Here is a 22121-nt window from a genome sequence, read left to right on the forward strand (position 1 = left end):
CATCATGTCCTTGCCTCGATCCAGCTGTGCCATGTCAGTGATTCGAACTTTGCCATGCCATGTCAGCGATCCGCGCCAAGATTATTCGCCGTGTAAAGGAATAATTATGCTGTGTGTGTACGTCCATTTATGGCAATATAAGGCCACACGCCATTCAAAGAATAATGCTAGTCGAGCATTTTTTGGTGCATTTTTGGGTTCAAAATTGCATGAGCCCACACGCTATAAAGTTTACCTGTACCAAAAATAGAAACAGCTTTATTTACTTGGGAATTTAAGTGGTTGAGGCATTTTTAAACTTACAAACACATGCCCTACTTACATTCCTTTGGTTGCTTAAAATTCAAAAATATTATAAACCTTTCTTTTTGCATTTTCAATGTTTTCAATTATGGTTTTTGATTTTCGCAGGACCAGCCTAGTAATCTATTTGCATCCCGTCATGTTTATAGCTAGCTTTCGTTTGTCCCCTTCACTAGCCTGAGATACATCTGCTCGGAATCTGCCTCTTACAGCATTTGCCTAGAAAGGGCATCTTTCTTCACGCAGCATTTGCCACATGTTTAGGGTTAGGGTTTAGGGTTTAGGGTTTAGCAATTCAGTAGCTTGATAAACATGAAAATACAGAACTTGATACAAAATCCTTTGATATGTCACAATGCCCCTAGGACCATAAACACATTTCAATAGAGAGGGTCCTTTCATTTCATAACTCTTTACATAGATCTTGGTGAAACCAGAGTTAGTGAAGTTGGTTTCTTGTGATCCCGCATCTGATTGTGATGTCCCTTTGCAGTGTCGATGGAAAGGTCAATGCACACCAAACTGTAGAATCTTGGAGCAAAATAACGGTCGGATCTATGGCAAATGCCCTTGAAACATTGTAAGGCTCGTGTGGTCTCATGTGGTGTCCGATCGAGATGCTTCTTTGCAGGGTCATCAAGAAGGACATTGTATACCATTCTGTAAAATCTAGTTGCGATCTAACGGTTGGATCTCCAGGAAACTCAAAACAATCTCGCGCCTGTCAGAATATTCTAGGAATATACTCGTATGTGCTCCTGAAAATGGCATGTGGCCCCATGCCATTCAAGAGATAACGCCAGATGACGCGGAGCATTTTTTGGTGCATTTTTTGGGATCAAAATTGCATGAGCCCACATGCTTGAACGTCACATCAAATCCTCTGACAATTTATTTAGCTGAACATCTGGCATTTTTGGAAATACAAGATGCTTTGGAATATCCAATCATGCATGGTATAAATATAGCGAGGGTATTAAATGATATCCCAATCATGATCTTTCTTTTGGATTTCGCGTGCATGCAGTCCGAGGAATGATGACGTTGCGGATTTCTTTTGGATTTCATGCATGCGCGTGCCGATCCAGAAATTAATGGTGGCGCCCAAGTCCGAGGAATGATGACATGGCGGGATTACCAACCGTCGTGACATTTCGCACGTGTGAGGTTAGGTTTTGCATTTTGCTTCGTACTCGCGCTCGCACACTCGCGCTCGCATCGCGCTCCCACTCGCGCTCCCACTTCTCTACAGGTTTCTCGTGTGCATCGGCGTCCACTCGCGCTTGCATCACACTCGCGCTCGCATCGCGCTCGTGTGCATTGGCATCCACTTCAAGACACACCCAGTTTGTAACTTCGCCGCCAACTCTGCCGCCCACTCCGCCACCCACACGCAGCCCACTTGGCATCCCGGGAGATTTCAGCGCCACTCTCCAACTGTAAGTGGCAGAGTAGCCTTGCTGCTACGATCCGCTGCACACACAGTGCACATTCGCCAGCGAGTCCGGTTGTCACGCCTCCATTCGGCTTCAAATGGTAAGTCTTTTAGGCTAAGTAGAAAATGGCATGAGGCCACATGCCATTCAGTAGCAACATTGGCATGCACCGATTGGGCTCTCGAGTGCAGTCCGGTTATAGATGGCGTGTAGCCTCACGCCATCTTAGGATGCAGCCTCAAGACATCTGATGCAGTGGTGAATGGCGTGTGGCCTCACGTTATTTCCAGCTACTAGCTTTTCATCTGTCAGCTCTAATTGTTGTGCATTTCTGAACAGGCGAGGAATTGCGTTCTTCTTCTAGCCATTGTCAATGTGGATGCAGAGAAGGGGGAGGAGCTCACCAGTTGGACTTTCGGGATGGAAGGCAAGGATCTGAGGCTGTACAACACAGATGGTAGGAGAAAAGAATGCATGGGGATCCTCATCCAAGTGACAGACACTCCATGCAGTTCCATGCAAGAATATGGACTGGCACTTGTGGTAGAGACAGCGTCTGCCTTCAAGATCCACCTTGCACATCCTAGCGGCTTCCCGGAGGGGGGCAGCGGCTATGAGGAATTCCTAGAGGGAGCTAGGGAGAGGTTGTCCAGGAGGCCCACAATTTCAAAGACGCTGCGGGTCTATGAAGATCACATGGAATCCACGGACCTCACCTACGGCGATGTTCAAAAACTATATTCCAACATTGAGCCGTTGAGAGTGCCTCCAGTTCGCGAAGCGAAGGGGAAGGGGGTCGATCTAGAAACTACCCCGAAGCAGAAAAGGGTGGTCAAGCTCAAGCCGACGTCCGACTCTCCTCCAAAAAAGAAGCTACTCGGTGATGCCATTGCCTCGGGTTCGAACACTACACCCACCAAAAAGAAGAGCCGCAAAGAGCAGAAAGAGCAAGAAGAGGTAGCAAAAATCGTCACAGATAATAGTACTTGTTACTATTCCAACAAAGTATATACAATCGACGTGAGCCGTATCGACATCCAAAGCAAATACAACCACAGGCTAGTATCTGATGAGTGGGTGGAGAAACTGAAGCAGAAGATGCTGGCAAGTCCAGTAACATCCAACATCGCAGACGTGATCCCCTACTACCGAACAATGAAGGGCGAGACGAGGTTTCCAGACTTGATCAATAGGAAGGTGTTGGACGAGCAGAACATCCGGTTCTATGCCATCTCCGGGCAGCATTCTAGCTTGGCGATGCAAGAGATAGTTGTGGATATTATGGTGGGCGAGGAGGTGAAGAAAGTCTTCAAGACAAGAGTTGTCCGCCTGATAAAAGGCAACTCGCCCCTCCGATCTATCATATACATCTCCCACGCGTAGAATGTCAAGCAAGAAACGTGCTACAAATCGGGTCTGCACGAGACATTGGCACGAACACGGAAGCTCTGGGTTCAACTGAAGAAGCCACAAAAACCAGGACAAGGACGTGCACTAGCAACTAGCGCCTGGCAGGTAAGCCTCGTTGCATGTGGCATAGCATGTGGCCTCACGCCATTTCCATTGCAGGAATTCTCGAGTCTTCTCTCGAAAACACTGGGGGTCAATGACACACTCAGCATCCATAACATTCTACTCGCGACAAAAGTTGTTTTTGACAAATGGGTAGATGTGCTAAGGAGGTACTATGACGGGGAGTTGCCAAACTCAATGGGTGTGGAGGACGGCCGGAAGCCCAATGATTTGAAGCTCAACACCTTGCGTTTCTCGCGGTCTCTAGACGACGACGACCTTCTGACAGTGGCTAATGCTCTTCTACGTGGTGAGGTAGTCTTCAACAAGACCAAAATGACTCCCGGCCATATTGTGACATACGAGGACTTGTGCACGACTCTGAGAGCTCGTGCGCTATTGAAGGATTGGATCTTCGAGCAAGTGGCCGTGGAGAGGGTGAGCATCGACACCACGCAAGAGATGATGGAAGCGCTGGAGTTGTCAAATGAAGACATCGACGAGTACGTGAAGGGAGCCCCCAAGTTCATCGATCTGCTGCGGGATGCCACGAAAAGTAAAGCTGAGAAGTTGGATCAGTATCCAAATTTCATTAAGATTGATGTCGACCGCCGGCTTCAGAAACAGCTCGACCCCACAGCAGAGGCCTATCGAGAACCTTACCGGGTATACTTGAATTCAGATGAGGATCAAAGGTGGAGGAGCATCATTTTCCGTGGAGATGAGCAGGTCAAGAACATCTTTTGTGTGATGGACTTCACAAACGAGGAGATCACTCATGCAGACGAAGTCAGCTCCATCATTGACTTAATGGTGGGACTTGCGGAGGTGGAATCTTTAGTCCACTATATGATCTACGACTCCGAATCCTATCACAAGTTCTGGAAGGCCTTGAACGAGGTGAAGGCTCGGTTGAAAGGCAAGGAGATGCGGGAGATCCATGGGATAATGGCTAAGAAGAAGATACCGACGAATGTCCGCATCTTCACACTTGCCCTTGTTATTGGTCCTGCAGCAGAGTGGGACTGGAGTGACTTCCCAGCTTCGTTCGACAAGGCCAATCGAATTGATCTGAGGGAGGTCAATTTACCCGTGCCTGAGGAACTGAAGACGGCTATGGAGCTTTCGAATCCAAAGAAAGCTCCAGGTGCAGCATGGGAAATGCTCAGCTGGGTCTTCAACGCAATAGCGGGTGGGTCACCTGCTTCCGACTCCAAGGGCAAATGCGTTGTCGAGTACAACTGCGGCGGACTATTCTTTCGAGCCGCACTACTCAAGGGTGTCCCGTGTGTTGCGGTGACAAACTCCATTGAAGAGGTGACTTCAATGGAGCATATAATTACAGTTGCCAAAGAAAAACAGTATCTTCTCTGCGAACCTGGTGAGTACACACTTTAAGTTTAAATGTTATCTCACAAGCTCTGTATGCAGGAGTGTGGCCACCCCCAGATGCTGAAACGGCGTTAACAGCTACTGTTGAAGATACCCATGTTGGGCCGAGCTCACAACCTGCACAAGGTCACGTGAGGCCTCACGCCATTTTGATTATAGATCGTTGTGAATATTCAGACACGAGGACTGAAAAGTGCACTGGTGGCACATCGAAGAAGGACAAACAGACAAGCAATAGGAAAAAAGGAGGTACAAATTATATTTGCAATGGCGTGTGGTCTCATGCCATTCCTTGCAGGAGAAACTTCTTCAAAGGCAAAACAGGCAAGCACCAGCCAAGCTCAAACTGACAGTGGTCATAAAAAGCGAAAGCACGTTGGACAGTCGTCGAGATCAGAGGCGTTTGATTCGAAAAGGAAGAAGGGCAACGAAAAGATGATAGGTAATGCCTCGCGGTTATGGCGTGTGTGCTCATGCCATTCATTGCAGATCAAGGGCTGAGTGAAAGCAGGCAGTCACCACCTCCTGACTCAGATTCCTATGGCGGACTCCCCTTCCCCAATCTCAATGGAGAGGTACAATGGATGAGGGAAGCTTTTCAAGTCAGGGCCATGTTTTTCTCATCTCGTCGTCTTCGAAGGGTGCAAGAACGTGCAGAAACCATGTTAAGACAGTCGGGTGAGGATACGGTCCTAGGTCACGCACTAAAACAGGCTATGGATGTCTTGTATTTTGAGATGGAGACTCGGCCAGATGATTTTCCCAAGATGGTCCTGGAAGAACAAGCCATCCAGCCTGAGCAGCCTATGGAAGAAATGCAGGAGGGGGATGAGGAGCCAGAGAAAGATAATGAGCAGGAAGAGCAGAAGGACGAAGAGGAGGACAAAGAAGAGGAGGACGAAGAGGACTTGGATGGTCCTCACAATGGTGACGATCACAATAACGACGACGACGATGATGACGACGATGGCCAGCCTGAGGTGGCCAAAGAGTAGCGGAGGAAGGTCATACAAGACAAACCATCAGGTAAATAATAGTACATCCATTCCTAACCTTTTACCATTTCTAACATTGTCCATGTAGGTCGCAGAGCAAATGGTAAGTAGAGATTATTCAGTTGAATTTACAAACTCTAGCCTTTAGTGTCGAGGAAGGATAGTGCCAAGCAAGGGTCGAAACGTATGTCCAATCCTTCAGAATCAGCAGTGCGCCCAAGTGATATCGGTCCTAGTTCCTCAATAGCAGTTGATGGTAAATACAGTATAGTCGATTCAATGTGCTAATGAGTTTGTTTTTAGTAGCACGGGAGGATACCATCTCAATCGAAGGGAGATATTTGGACATGCATATGGATCTGCCAGTGGACTCTACTTGGCTGCAAGAGTCATCAGAGCTGGTGGAGGCTACTATCCATATCAACGCCAAGCAAGCTGACCACGCTCCACTTGATGCTGCCCATACCACTAAGTCAATCTTGTCCACGTATCCAACTGACGGTGACCAGGCGCCATTGGACCCACATGAGGCCGCCCCAGCCGCTGAGCCGGTCGTATCCTCATTTCCAACGGACTCAACGTGTGCCCAATCGTCTGACTACGCGCCGTTGGAACCTCCCTACACCGACCCTGCTGCCTGTTCGGTCATGTCCACTTTGCCAATGGAGGCACCAGCTGAAATGGCGTGTGATCACACGCCATTGGAACCACCCCATGCCACTGTTGAGCCAGTTGTACTAGAGTCTACAGCTGAAATGGCATGTGCCCACACGCCATCGGATGCGATTGACCCCACATTGCAGAGGAGAGTATTTCCGCCGTTCACGTTTCCTCGACCAAAACCCTCTCAACGACCATCGGGAGCACCATTCGCTAATATTGTAGATGGTAAAATTGACTTGTACCATTTTTTATGCTGACGCATTTCATTTCAGAGTCACGGCGAAGGTACTGTATCGTTTTTGATCTGAACGGTGTCCTTTTCTCCCATGAGCATGGCTCGTCCTCGAATGTCATTGCACCCTCCAAAGCCTGCGGTCGCAAGTTGGTCAAAAGAGACAGATTCACATTAATCACACAGGAGAAACTGCGGGATCTAATAATGACCATGCGACACTTAAAACAGAGGGCCGGGTTCAATTTGCAATTGGGAGTTTGGACATCCATGATGCGCCACAATGCATTAACATTGCTACAGATGATGCATGATCAGACGCGAGTAATATTACCATTTGACTTTCTCCTAACGTAGGAGGATTGCTTGACTATGGTCCATGTGAGGGGTAGCAAGCCCATCTTCGTCAAGCCAGAGGCTGTAGTGATGAACCGGACTGCTAGCTCAAGTGAAATCCTCATCATCGATGACTCGCCGATTAAAACTGCAGTGAACACGCACACATATGCAGTGCACCCCATCTCTTGCAGTATGGAAACTAGGGAGAAGAAACCGTATGTTCTGGGGGACCTTGCAAAACGGCTTGGAGCGATGGTGATAGAGAACCGGCCAGTCCAGGAGGTGGCTGCAGAAATCAACCAAATGGCAGATGGAATGGTATATCAGAAGCCATTTGATTGGACAGACACCAGTCATCATTTATGGCATGTATATTGTCTAGCCAAGCACTATCCGCATCTCCATAATCTGCTCAACCGGATGGGTTTTTCGACCACTGAACATGAGCGTGGACGTATTAGAGAAGAGATGGCATTACTATTGGGTTTAAATCCTCATAGTGTGGAGAGTGATGAAATTCCAAGATTATTGTATAGGCGTTGGAGGCAAAAAATAACAGTCTGAGATGGCATGTATTTATTTAAAAATGTAACTTATTATGGCATGGGGTTCCATGCCATTGTATTAATATTAAAAGACAATTCTTTGAGAGGATTTGCATTATACTAGAAGTGTTACAGCATGTTATTGGAAGTTTACGAAGTTGTTTTATTAATAAGGGGAAAGTAAAGATTGAATGGGGACTTGGGCTCCACCTAGACTTGGAGCAACTGAGCCAATATTAAAAGGATGGAAAGAAATTGGACGACGATGACAAGGAGAAGAGAGAGGTGAAGTAGTGGCAGGGGGAGGAGAAGTGATTGAGTAGACATTTCCTTGTTTAAAATAAAATGGCATATGCCTCAATGCAGTTGAATTTTGTTATATTTATATACTATATAAAGGTTTGGAAACCTTATTTTACAAGTGGGATAATGACAATTCCCACTTTAACGAAATAGAGCTTTCAAGGAAACAACTCTAGAAAAAGTTCACGGTAATCACACTATGTGAGAAATGCATCAACTTAAATGAGTTAGGAGGCAACCTCTTTATCTAATGCGGATGCGCTACCAGCTCAGACACCTTCCAGCCGTCGCTGACAAGGAAATGACCAACGGAGTCAGCCACCCTTGCTGCTCTGGGAGTCACCCAGCTTACAAAAGTGTGATATGCCCTGCCCGCAGAGACATAGAGAGAGGAACCAGAGGCCCCAACCCTCCTGAGCAAAGAAACCAAACCCGTCGGTAAGGTTTAGATAGACTACTGTAAACAGGCAGTTAGAGTTGTTTACACGGTCACGCCCTTTCAACGGAATAAGGAACATCGACAGAGAGGTGGGTGATGTGACCAGTCGACAGTAGCTACCCCATGACTAGAGATTTCACCATGCACACGAAGTGCCGAAGCCAGTCTGCCCATTACTGGCCCAAACTCAAAGAACAATAGATGGACAATATCAAAGTCATAGACAATGATATCTTAGAGTCGGAATTATCAGTGAATAAATCTTATATTAGAACACACAAGTATTCCAAGTATGTTATCATCTGATAAATTAGTATTATAGGATAGGAACCACCAAGATCACTATCATTGGAAAACATAGGATTAACCATCCAACAAAATTCAATAGCAAGTATATCATCAAGTAAACTCAATGATAAAACTTAACTACCGAAGATGGTAGACAGGATGCCAAACAACTTACTAAAGATAACTCAAAGAACACAAAGTATCATTGACTAACAAGTACAATACTCGCGAATGTATCACCTGAAGGAAATAACATCCTAATCTATAAGAACTAACTCAGGCAATAATCAATAGAACAAAATGAATGTTGCAAAGCAAGCAAATATAGTGTTCATGCCAATCATCGCACTAGCCAATCCAGATAGATCCCAGCCAATAACACCAAGGAACTCAAGTTGCCTAAGCAAGTGTCAGCAACATCCTACTGATGTCTCAATCCCAAGAGACCAAACCAGAGCAAACCACAAATAATATGTGGTATTGCGAAAAGCCATAAGCCATCAAAGATAAGAACTAACCATCATGAAAGATCATTAATTATCCCATCAATAAAGAGATGCATAATCACCATCTAAGAAGGAATCCACCATCCTAAAGAACGGCAAACCATTTTATACCAACAATAATTAAGCAAAACCTTTTTGACAAAGATAATCAACTATCCCAGATAATAGTCAATCATCACCAATGATTGCTAGATGCAAAAGCCAACTTCAACATTGAAGCTAATAAGTCAAAATGTCTTCCCCACGTTAGGCCACCGGTATGCCGAAATAGCGCCAAACTCCGTTTGGCTCCGTTTTGCGTGCTGGTCCTGGCATTGGGATGCTGGTTGCTTCAGGACTGTTCCAAGTCACTCCGGGCCCCTGTCCCTTCGCTCCTTGGGCTGTGTGCTCAGGAGTTGCTCCGTGGTTCGGTTCCATCACTCCTTGGCTCCATGCTTGGGAGTTTGGCACCGTTCGTTCGTTCAGTGGCCCAAGGCCCTGAACCTTGGGTTCCTATGGACACGTGGCATGGACATGTGGCATGTGACATGTGGCATCTGTCACGTGGCACAAAGAGGGTTTATGTTCTGCTTCGTGGTGTTATCCTATGGTAAATCACCATAGGATAAAGGGTCAAAACCACGTGTGCTACATCAATATTGGCTTGAAGACGGCCTTCTTTATTTTTTGGGGACGGATTCTGATGATCATTTATGGTTGGTGGTGCCTTCTATCTTTATTCTGTGGTTTCTCCATGCCTACCATGATTCTCCTATTTTAGGTGGGCATATGGGACATCGTCGTGTCACTGAACAGGTCTTTCTATTAACCGGAGACGCGACGTGATGTTATCCGATATGTGCGTAGCTGCATTTGGTGCCAAGCTCGTAATACTCCCCCTCGTGCTGCAGAAGGATGGTTGGAGTCAATTGCAGTTTCCCATCCATTTGAGTTGGTGGCGTTTGATCTTATGGGACCTTTTCCATGGTTGATTGTTGGCAATAAGTATGTTATTATTGCTTATGACTACTTGACTCGTTAGGTGGAAGTTGGTGCTCTTGTTAGTGCCTCTGCAACTGCTGTTGGATATTTTCTCCTCAATCGAGTGGTGTTCTAATATTCTTGTCTAGAGTGGATTCATTTAGATAATGGTCCCACATTTATGGCTGAGGCATTTCATATTTTGATGTCTCGGTTGGGGATACACCACACTTTCACGAGTGCTTATCATCCACAATCAGATGGTCTAGTGAAACGGTTCGTTCGGACATTCAAAGGGATGATTGCGAAGTATGTGAACTTTCAGCATTCAGATTGGGATGTCTCTTTGGTATGCATATGTCACAGGGGTGTAGAGTTCTGTTGGTGCTTCACCATATAAACTCCTATATGGTCATGATACGATTTTACCAACAGAGTTGGGTTTACCTTAGAAATTGCCACATGCTATGGATGCTAGGTCGTGGGATTAGTATTTGATGAGTATTTTTCCATTTGTCAAGTAGAGTCTATTGAACACTTAGGCTGCATACAAGTCGGACAACAACGACGCTACAACTCCTATCATCATCCACCTGTAGAGTACAAAGTGGATGATTTGGTGTTAGTCCGTTTTCCCCATTGTGAAACACAAAACCCCTAGGCCCTAAAGTGGAGCTGAAAGGGTGCCACGTGGTAGTGGTCGAAGTGAAAGCCAAACAAGCGTAACACGTTTGGACTAAAAGCTCTGACTTGAAAGGTCGAGAGCAGGAGTGGAACTCCCAACGAAGGGCTCAAAGAACAAGCACGAAGTGAGCAATAAGTGAGTCTCTAGAAAAGGGACACAAGAGGACCAACACATGACACGTGGAAGTGTCAGAGATAGAGTCCGAGATGGACCCGAGATGGACCTGAGTGTAAGCGACTAATTTTTCCATTCTACTTTAGTCACTTAACCACACCTCCGACCACTTGGAGGAGTCTCATTCACAACCTCCATAAGTCCAATTCAGGACTTGGGACTTGCTAGCCCCAAGAATGGCATCCATGCCACTCAACACTTGCACCTGGTCCAAGTGCTCCACGTGTCCGGTCCCAAGACCGACACCCAAAGGTACCACTGACATATCGGCCTGTTACGCTAAGGCCATGCCCATTCACCTTTGCCGCACTAGTGGTCCAATACCACTTGCATCACCATCCCGTCTCTCCAAGACTGGGCCATCTGTCCACGAGTGGTCATCCTGGATCCACTCCTTAGCTGTGAGACACAAAATCCCTAGGCCCCAAAGTGGAGCCGGAAGGGCGCCACATGGTAGTGGCCGAAGCGAGAGCCAAACGAGCGTAACACGTTTGGACCAAAAGCTCCGACTTGAAAAGTCAAGAGCGGGAGTGGAACTCCCAACGAAGTGCTCGAGGAACGAGCACGAAGCGAGCAAAAGGCGAGGCTCCAAAAAGGGACCCAAAAGGACCAACACATGACACGTGGGAGTGTCCGAAATGGACTCGAGTTGGAGTCCGAAGTGGAGTCCGAGATGGACCCGAGTTGGAGTCCGAAGTGGAGTCCGAGGTGGACCCGAGATGGACCCGAGTTGGAGTCCGAAGTGGAGCCCGAGATGGAGTCCGAGATGGAGTCCGAGGTGGACCCGAGATGGAGTCCGAGATGGACCCGAGATGGAGTCCGAGATGGAGTCCGAGATGGACCCGAGATGGACCCGAGATGGAGTCCGAGATGGAGTCCGAGATGGAGTTCGAGATGGAGTCCGAGATGGAGTCCGAGATGGAGTCCGAAGTCAAGACCGAGACCGGGACCGAGACCGGGACCGAGACCGAGACCGAGACCGAGATCGGGACCGAGACCGAGACCGAGCCCGAGCCCGAGTCCGAGTCCGAATCCGAGTCCGAGTCCGAGTCCGAGTCCGAGTCCGAGTCCGGAGCCTGAGAGGGTGAAAGCCCAAAGCGTTCGTCTCCCAGACCCTGGGGGGTTTGGTGAGCCCCAAAAGTATAGTAGGGGGAGGACTGCAGTGGAGCCAGTTTGGCCAGGAAAGGCCAGTTTGGCCCAGGAAGGCCGGACCCAGTGTTGGGTGATGAGATGCCCACTGGGAAGTCCAAGACTAGAGTGAACACGGACCGACAAGCGGGGTAGCTTGGTGAAGTGTTCAAGAGCCGGCTCTAGTTCCCCCGGGAGATCGACTGGCCGATGCTCCCAGTCCAAGTGTGGGTGGCACTACCTACTTGGATACCAGGCGTGGCTCAACGGAACCTCGCTCTAAGCCCATGGCTAGAGCACCTAAAGGCGATAGGTGGGGAGAGTACCCAGGTGGCTCGCGTAAGGCCACGGGGTTCTGAAATGTCGTCCCAAAGGCCCAGACTGTGGAAAGGAAGAGGAGCAGTCCTCTGGGGTAGTGACCAAGGACACAGTCGTGTGGTGAGGAAGTCCCAGAGGACCGTGGGACTTAGTGGTCGGGCCTGTGGGCCTCGATCCAGTGGCAGTGTTGGCAAACATGGCCAGGGGCAGAAAGGGACTTGGTAGGAACTGACAAAGGGACTTTGGGGAAGGCGATTCCCCAGGTCTGTGGGCATCCTAAGGATGCTAAGGAGTGGATCTAGGATGACCCCTCGTAGACAGATGGCCCAGTCTTGGAGAGACGGGATGGTGATGCAAGTGGTATTGGACCATTTGCGCAGCAAAGGTGAATGGGCATGGCCTTAGCGTAACGGGCCGAGATGTCAGTGGTACCTTTGGGTGTCGGTCATGGGATCGGACACGTGGAGCACTTGGACCAAGTGCAAAGGTTGAGTGGCATGGATGCCATTCTCGGGGCTAGCAAGCCCCAAGTCCTGAATGGGACTTATGGAGGTTGTGAATGAGACTCCTCCAAGTGGTCGAAGGTGTGGTTAAGTGACTAAAGTAGAATGGAAAAATTTAGTCGCTTACATTAGCATCCTTAGGATGCCCACAGACCTGGGGAATCGCCTTCCCGAAAGTCCCTTTGTCAGTTCCTACCAAGTCCCTTTCTGCCCCTGGCCGTGTTTGCCAACACTGCCACTGGATCGAGGCCCACAGGCCCGACCACTAAGTCCCACGGTCCTCTGGGACTTCCTCACCACACGACTGTGTCCTTGGTCACTACCCCAGAAGACTGCTCCTCTTCCTTTCCACAGTCTGGGCCTTTGGGACAACATTTCGGAACACCGTGGCCTTACGCGAGCCACCTGGGTACTCTCCCCGCCTTTCGCCTTTAGGTGCTCTAGCCATGTGTGAGACACAAAATCCCTAGGCCCCAAAGTGGAGCCGGAAGGGCGCCACATGGTAGTGGCCGAAGCGAGAGCCAAACGAGCGTAACACGTTTGGACCAAAAGCTCCGACTTGAAAAGTCAAGAGCGGGAGTGGAACTCCCAACGAAGTGCTCGAGGAACGAGCACGAAGCGAGCAAAAGGCGAGGCTCCAAAAAGGGACCCAAAAGGACCAACACATGACACGTGGGAGTGTCCGAGATGGACTCGAGTTGGAGTCCGAAGTGGAGTCCGAGATGGACTCGAGTTGGAGTCCGAAGTGGAGTCCGAGATGGACCCGAGTTGGAGTCTGAAGTGGAGTCCGAGAAGGACCCGAGTTGGAGTCCGAAGTGGAGTCCGAGGTGGACCCGAGATGGACCCGAGTTGGAGTCTGAAGTGGAGTCCGAGATGGACCCGAGATGGAGTCCGAGATGGAGTCCGAGGTGGACCCAAGATGGACCCGAAATGGAGTCCGAGATGGAGTCCGAGATGGACCCGAGATGGAGTCCGAGATGGACCCGAGGTGGAGTCCGAGATGGAGTCCGAGATGGACCCGAGGTGGAGTCCGAGATGGAGTCCTAGATGGAGTCCGAGATGGAGTCCGAAGTCGAGACCGAGACCGGGACCGAGACCGGGACCGAGACCGAGACCGAGACCGAGATCGGGACCGAGACCGAGACCGAGGCCGAGGCCAAGACCGAGCCCGAGCCCGAGTCCGAGCCCGAATCCGAGTCCGAGTCCGAGTCCGAGTCCGAGTCCGAGTTCGAGTCCGAGTCCGGAGCCTGAGAGGGTGAAAGCCCAAAGCGTTCGTCTCCCAGACCCTGGGGGGTTTGGTGAGCTCCAAAAGTATAGTAGGGGGAGGACTGCAGTGGAGCCAGTTTGGCCAGGAGAGGCCAGTTTGGCCCAGGAAGGCCAGACCCCGTGTTGGGTGATGAGCTGCCCACTGGGAAGTCCAAGACTAGAGTGAACACGGACCGACAAGCAGGGTAGCTTGGTGAAGTGTTCAAGAGCCGGCTCTAGTTCCCCCGGGAGATCGACTGGCCGATGCTCCCAGTCCAAGTGTGGGTGGCACTACCTACTTGGATACCTGGTGTGGCTCAACGGAACCCGCTCTAAGCCCATGGCTAGAGCACCCAAGGGCAGAAGGCGAGGAGAGTACCCAGGTGGCTCGCGTAAGGCCACGGTGTTCCGAAATGTTGTCCCAAAGGCCCAGACTATGGAAAGGAAGAGGAGCAGTCCTCTGGGGTAGTGACCAAGGACACAGTCGTGTGGTGAGGAAGTCCCAGAGGACCATGGGACTTAGTGGTCGGGCCTGTGGGCCTCGATCCAGTGGCAGTGTTGGCAAACACGGCCAGGGGCAGAAAGGGACTTGGTAGGAACTGACAAAGGGACTTTCGGGAAGGCGATTCCCCAGGTCTGTGGGCATCCTAAGGATGCTAAGGAGTGGATCCAGGATGACCACTCGTGGACAGATGGCCCAGTCTTGGAGAGACGGGATGGTGATGCAAGTGGTATTGGACCACTAGTGCAGCAAAGGTGAATGGGCATGGCCTTAGCGTAACGGGCCGAGATGTCAGTGGTACCTTTGGGTGTCGGTCTTGGGACCGGACACGTGGAGCACTTGGACCAGGTGCAAGTGTGGAGTGGCATGGATGCCATTCTTGGGGCTAGCAAGTCCCAAGTCCTAAATTGGACTTATGGAGGTTGTGAATGAGACTCCTCTAAGTGGTTGGAGGTGTGGTTAAGTGACTAAAGTAGAATGGAAAAATTAGTCGCTTACACCATGGGCTTAGAGCGAGGTTCCGTTGAGCCACACCTGGTATCCAAGTAGGTAGTGCCACCCACACTTGGACTGGGAGCATCGGCCAGTCGATCTCCCGGGGGAACTAGAGCCGGCTCTTGAACACTTCACCAAGCTACCCCGCTTGTCGGTCCGTATTCACTCTAGTCTTGGACTTCCTAGTGGTCAGTTCATCACCCAACACTGGGTATGGCCTTCCTGGGCCAAACTGGCCTTTCCTGGCCAAACTGGCTCCACTGCAGTCCTCCCCCCTACTATACTTTTGGGGCTCACCAAACCCCCCAGGGTCTGGGAGACGAACGCTTTGGGCTTTCACCCTCTCAGGCTCCGGACTCGGACTCGGACTCGGACTCAGACTCGGACTCGGACTCGGATTCAGACTCGGACTCGGGCTCGGGCTCGGTCTCGGCCTCGGCCTCGGTCTCGGTCTCGGTCCCGATCTCGGTCTCGGTCTCGGTCTCGGTCCCGGTCTCGGTCCCGGTCTCGGTCTCGACTTCGGACTCCATCTCGGACTCCATCTCGGACTCCATCTCGGACTCCATCTCGGGTCCATCTCGGACTCCATCTCGGACTCCATCTCGGGTCCATCTCGGACTCCATCTCGGACTCCATTTCGGGTCCATCTCGGGTCCACCTCGGACTCCATCTCGGACTCCATCTCGGACTCCATCTCGGGTGCATCTCGGACTCCACTTCGGACTCCAACTCGGGTCCATCTCGGGTCCACCTCGGACTCCAACTCGGACTCCATCTCGGACTCCATCTCGGACTCCACTTCGGACTCCAACTCGGGTCCATCTCGGGTCCACCTCAGACTCCACGTCGGACTCCATCTCGGACTCCATCTCGGGTCCATCTTGGACTCCACTTCGGACTCCAACTCGGGTCCATCTCGGACTCCACTTCGGACTCCAACTCGAGTCCATCTCGGACTCCACTTCGGACTCCAAGTCGAGTCCATCTCGGACACTCCCACGTGTCATGTGTTGGTCCTTTTGGGTCCCTTTTTGGAGCCTCGCCTTTTGCTCGCTTCGTGCTCGTTCCTCGAGCACTTCGTTGGGAGTTCCACTCCCGCTCTTGACTTTTCAAGTCGGAGCTTTTGGTCCAAACGTGTTACGCTCGTTTGGCTCTCGCTTCGGCCACTACCATGTGGCGCCCTTCCAGCTCCACTTTGGGGCCTAGGGATTTTGTGTCTCACAACTCCACCACCCATAGACGAAGTTCGATGTCCTCATCGAACGGTAAACCCTTTCATAAAGTGACACCCACACGTGTTACCATTTCCATCCTTGGCACCTAGCCAATCTTTGTCTATGGTTTGACATCAAAGGCTCACCATGCCTTGTCCATCCTTTAAGGAGCGTAGTCTCTCCAACTTAGAGACTGATTGGACCACATGTAATGGTTCTCTCCTTTTATTGGTTTAGTTCTCGCTAAACCTCTTAGAGACCCTTCTCTAAGTCAATCCCACTACTCCTTCTCGAGTAGTCTCAATTTCCATGGATATAACCTTTGCACTTTGGAACTTTGAATTTTGACTTCTTGGAGTCAATTTCCTAGGTGTCTCCGACACCTTGCCTTGCACCTTTTGTGCAACTCCACTTCCCATCCTAGGAAGTTCTCTACTCGAGGGCACCATCATTATCTCTTCTATTTCGGGCCAAAGTTCCAGTTATCATACTTTGTGCTAGGGCTGTTCATGGCCCTATCATTTGGCTACCTTACCGCTCCCTCCCTTGGACCTTCCACTTTCGCCAAATCGGAGCATTTCGGAATCCCTCCTTGGAAACACACTTCCTTTCCCGCAACTTGTTAGTGTCCAACACATTAGTGTTCCTCGCCTAACTTTGTCACTTGGATTCCTTCCAAGGGATTCCACGGCCCTATCTTGGCCACTCATCTTTTGCTCCTATCCGTTGATTGTTGCACCAAGCAACATCGAATCTCTACCTCCCTCCTTGAGGTATTGTTTCGGTTCCATAGCAAAGACTCTTCTTTGCCAAGTCCGGAGGATGTTCACCCCTAGTACGTCTCTTTAGCATCTTCTGCTATGGGCTCTATCCACGGCCCAACTTCGTGACCCTCCCATGGGTCTTTTATAGAGACTACTTTCCTCGGACTCACTATGCCATCGCACGGACATAGTTTATTTCCCTTAGGTGCTCTTCCCACTTGGTCATCATGACCAAGCCACACCACCTTAAACAGTTCAATTTCAACATTTTGAACCAGGAACTTCATTCCTTAGCCAACCAAGGACCTTGTCCTTATCTGGCCATAAGATCACCTAGTGATCTCACCTTGGCACCTTAACAGATTTGCCAAGAGGTACTTGGTCTTCTAGACCTCCAAGTTGTTGACTATAACCCCGGGGGCATCCCCCACACTTGGCGGTGCACCCAAGCTAGCCCTTACGGCCAAGGGTTCATAGCAACTGAGATTAGGTGTCCCCATCTCACTCACCACGACCTTGGTGCCACTTGCACCAAAGCGTTCAAGTTAGATATGCCGAGCTTTCACACTAGGCAATCTAACCGTGCATCACGACTCCGAGGCATCCCTCGCTTGGCGGTGTGCCCAAACCAGTCTCCACACTGAGAGTCCATGACCACCGAAATATGAGTGTCCTCATATTCCAAACCATCACCACGCCCTAGTGATTTGGGACTCGAACCCAAGCACTAGAGGGTCGGGACTCGAACCCAACCTCGGTATATGCATCTACAGAAGGCATCACACTAGATGCCTGGCGTGACTCCCCACGCCGGTGCACCAACCTATTTTTAAAGCGCGCTACAGATCACAGCTTAGGAACCTAGTTCCTCCACACTGCCAAGTCCTCTCACTTGACATGTCTGTGATCATGCATGGACTCCTCCATGCTCGGCCCCATGGCCCACCCTTTTTGAAGTTATCACCTTCAACTAGGGTATTTGTTCCCCCGACGTGCCAATCTCGCTTGGCAAGTCCTCCGACCACTGTAACATGGTTCCTGCATAGGCGTGAAAGTCCTTGACCATCGACTTTCGTTCAAAGCCCTCTCTTTGAACATTCGGGAACTACTTCCCTAACCTTGATAGCCTTGCCTCATAGCAAGCTTCAAGACCACGCTTCTGCTGCGCCACTCTGATTTCGCGCGTTCCATGAACCATTTACACTTGGCCTTTCTAGGTACTAAGCTACCTAGAATCGTCTTTGGGAACCTTGAAGGAACTCTGTCCCTCAGCTTGCTAAGGCCTCCCTTTTTGCAAGCCTTCAAAATGCCACATAGTCTAACATGGACAATTCCATATTTTAGACTCTCCATGGCATCACGGTTGCTAGCGGCAACACCCTCGAGCCCCCACTTGATTCTCCACTCCCAGCTGGCATAACCAACCTTGGTTATGCCCTTCGATTCCTATGGTTTGGTTCTATCCCCTTACTACTTGCTTTTTGGCTTCACACCTTTCCTTTGGTCATTCTCCTCCAGACCAGGAGGATAGCTTTGCACTTTCTATCACGCTTTGGCAAGTATTCTTAGGGATGAACTTACCCAATAGCCTAGGGAGTGGTTCCTCAATCCAGGTATGCTCACCTTATAATCCCACACACTGGGATTACATTGTTGCTTATGGGCCTTTACATGCCCATCACTAGCCTTGCCAAAATTCCATTTTTGGCTTTGTCCAACTCGGGTAGACAGTCTCTCCTGTCTCCACAACCTTGGACATTTGGATAGCACCTTCTATCCATCATTCGCTAGGGACTTAGTCCCTTGGGCTTTATCCATTGCCCTCACGACATCAAACACCACCTTCTGGTGTTCTAGAGTGTCCGGGTGTCCCAATGATGGCTTTCTTGACAATGAGTATTTCCTTTTATGACATTGACTTACTATATCGCAACACAAGCAACTTATCCCCCGTAAGGGTATATCCAACTTCCTTATGCTATTAAGAAGTCTTGGGTAGCTACCTTCTACCCGTTTAACCAGTTATTTTGCACCTCTTGCTTAGTTGCCTCATAGTTGTCAAGTCCTACAACTCATTGCTTGGTGCTTTCACACCTCCATCATTATCTGGGTCACCACACTCCAATTGCATGCTCTGCAGCTTAGGCTATGCCATTCCCATTTCCATTGGGATTCCTTTGGCAAGGGGTTCTCATGAACCCACCATCATAGCCTCAAGGTATCACACCTTGGCACATTTGGTGTCTCCACACCATTGGCTCCACGAGCCTACCTCTATGACATTTCCCTTTCGTGTCTAAGTCTTTGCCAAGACCAACACCGCTCTTTCTCATGCCAACCATCCGTTAGCACTGCCCCATAGAGGTCACACACAACTTTATGTCAAAGTTGTTTTCTTCTGGGAACACCTTTCCCATAACTTTAGCATGGCACATTTTGCCATCGATGAGATACTCTCTGTTCTCATCCTTGGATCCTATGATCCCCCCCCATCCTTTGTGGGGTACAACGCACCTCAATCCAAATGCTTCTATCAGTCCTTTTAGGACCATCCCTTGACTCTACTTGAGTCGTCTACCAGTTTTGGACTTAGTTAATCCACCGACCTGTAAGGTCCTACTTGTGAGGCACTAGCTCACTAGAATACACTTCTTGCATTTCTGTCCTACTCAAAGGGACTATTTTCACAAGTGTTACTCCGTCACTTGATTTTGTTCCCTGGGGGCAACCTTTACCCCTTAGGACTACTTGTCCATGTGATGAGAATACCAACTCATCCACTTAATACACCCCCAACTCCTTGGGTTGTTCCAGCATTTATTAGAGGTAGCCCCGGCTACCATTTCCAGGACTAAGCTCTATTTCGTTAAAGTGGGATTTATTCAGTAAAATGGGACTAGGTACAAATTTTCAAGTATTTGAAAATGACGTGAAATTATATGTTTTTTGTCCAGGGGCTAGACATATCTGGGGCATGGTGACTAGCGCGGTGACTTTGTGTCCAGACTGAGTCCATCTGGTTGTATAAAAAATCTCATTGTCAAGGTGAACAAGCCGAATCTGAAGCTAAAGAAGAGCGATGGCATGCGCGCACACACTATTTGTTTGTTCATTGAGCGTGTGGTGAGCTTTCCAAGATGAACGTCATTCCTATTAGCCAGACATATAACTTAATGGTGAGAACATTTAGATATTATTCAATGTTATCTTTTTCTAACGAATCTAATTGTGAAGGTGTAGCAAGAGGCATTGCTAGTCTGGAGAAGTCATTTAACTCATTTGACCCTTAGTGTATTTTCATGAAACTAAATAACATTCATATTATTAAGGAATTTCTCTAGTACCTTTTTTTTACGACATAGAGGCTTGCATTTCTTTCAAAGGTGATTTAGTAAAAGGCCTGAGGGCACATGCCATTCTATTTCTCAGACCGGTATTAAGATATACTAGTGCAAAGGGCCACATGCCATCACGCCTCCTCTGATTCAGATTCGGATTGTTCACCTTGAAATAAAATACATTAGAAACTTAGTAAAGGAATATTAATGAATCTCACCTTGAACCCGGGTTATGAATGCTCTTGCTGCATCTCTTGCATGGTCTGGCAAGGTGATGGTGGCACTCTGCTTCCGCATCCAACCATGCACAACATTATCCACCGATATGCTCATGCTGGGATCCCTTGGATTCAGCACCCATCTCTTTTCTAGGCAATCCTTCGTATATCCGGAACTTGGCTTGAACCACTCCACAGTTACATTGAAGGAGTTAGTTTCCGCGTCCTCCTCTGCATCAGTGATACAGCGCCCCACCCATATCATTTGTTTTTTATTACTGGGTCTGACAAGCACGACCATTCCTTTGCAGACCTGTACTGGATTGAATGCTGAATCCGGCTTCTTGTTCCTCGGCCCACAATAGTGATCCTCAACATCGTTATCTGTCACTGCATTTCTAGAGGACATTTTCCGCTACTATCTGGTGCTTTGGGTTCTGGCCAAAAGGACTCTTCCAATTCTTCATATACAACCGGCCCATTTTGGATAGCAGATATAATCTTCTCCCAGTATTCGAGCAAAGGCTTGCACCTCTTAAAATAGGATTCTCCACCAAACACCAACCCCCTCTTCCAGAAGGCAATATGCTGTCTAATCCCGGCCACTATACTTTCCTGGTCTTTGAGTCCATCCGGGTGCATCGGCCGTGGGGAACCCTGAGGAATCATAGGTTCCCCAATTATGGGATCTCTCTTGAAGAGTTCAATGCCATCCACTGGCAGCCACACTGTGTCCCATTCTCTCATCTTGTACCTCATCACTGGAGCACCGTCACGCATGCTGAAATGAAACTAAAGAGGCTTGGAGTGGCCAATCAGCGTTTCGGATCCGTCCCTGATGTAGCCTCTTACAAACCCCTTAAAGTCTGGAACCTCTGTCACAAGTGCAGCTTCAACAGTGCCTTTGATGCAATTTTGGAATTCATCGTAGAGTTGTGGGAGGGTGAGGACATTGGATCGCCGGAGGGACTCTGCCAGGTGACTGAACATGGCATCGACGTCTTCATGAGTGTGCCCAACCATGAGAAAGCCAAGTGTAACCGTTTCAAATATGCCTTTGGCAACAAGCATCGCCAAGTACGCGAAGACGTACATGTTTTTGTTCTCACTGCCAGCATTGTCTGTTTGGAGCAGAAGATGGGGTGGAAGGCCACATCGGCCGCAAGAACTTCCTTGAGATTCTGCTTCGTTTGGATGAGGCTGTGCATTCACCGGGCGACCAGCCTCGTCGTAATGGCATGAGGCCTCACGTGATAACCCTACAATCTGACGGTCAACATATTCACTGGGATGGCATGGGGCCCCACGCGATACTGCAAGCCTTTGCTCCTCCTCCAGCTGAACCCTGTATGGGGTTCGATCGACAAGGGCCTTATGCAAGGGTTGGCCGTTCAGCTCAGTCTGCGCACTTTGCAGAGACCTTAAGTGTTTTGCTAAGGACGCAATCATCATGTTTGCACCCCCGCCACCCCATAGAGGTACAAAGAAGTTCCCATAGTTCTGGGCACCATGCCCATGAGCGATTATGCCAAACAGAGACACAGGCAGCTGCATGGATGAAGAGATTGCCTTGGGGGCAGGATTGAGTCGAGGTAAGCACGTCTTTTTCTGATCCATTTTGTCG

Source organism: Selaginella moellendorffii, unplaced genomic scaffold (assembly GCF_000143415.4).
Source record: "Selaginella moellendorffii unplaced genomic scaffold, v1.0 SELMOscaffold_76, whole genome shotgun sequence".
Taxonomy (NCBI): Eukaryota; Viridiplantae; Streptophyta; class Lycopodiopsida; order Selaginellales; family Selaginellaceae; genus Selaginella; species Selaginella moellendorffii.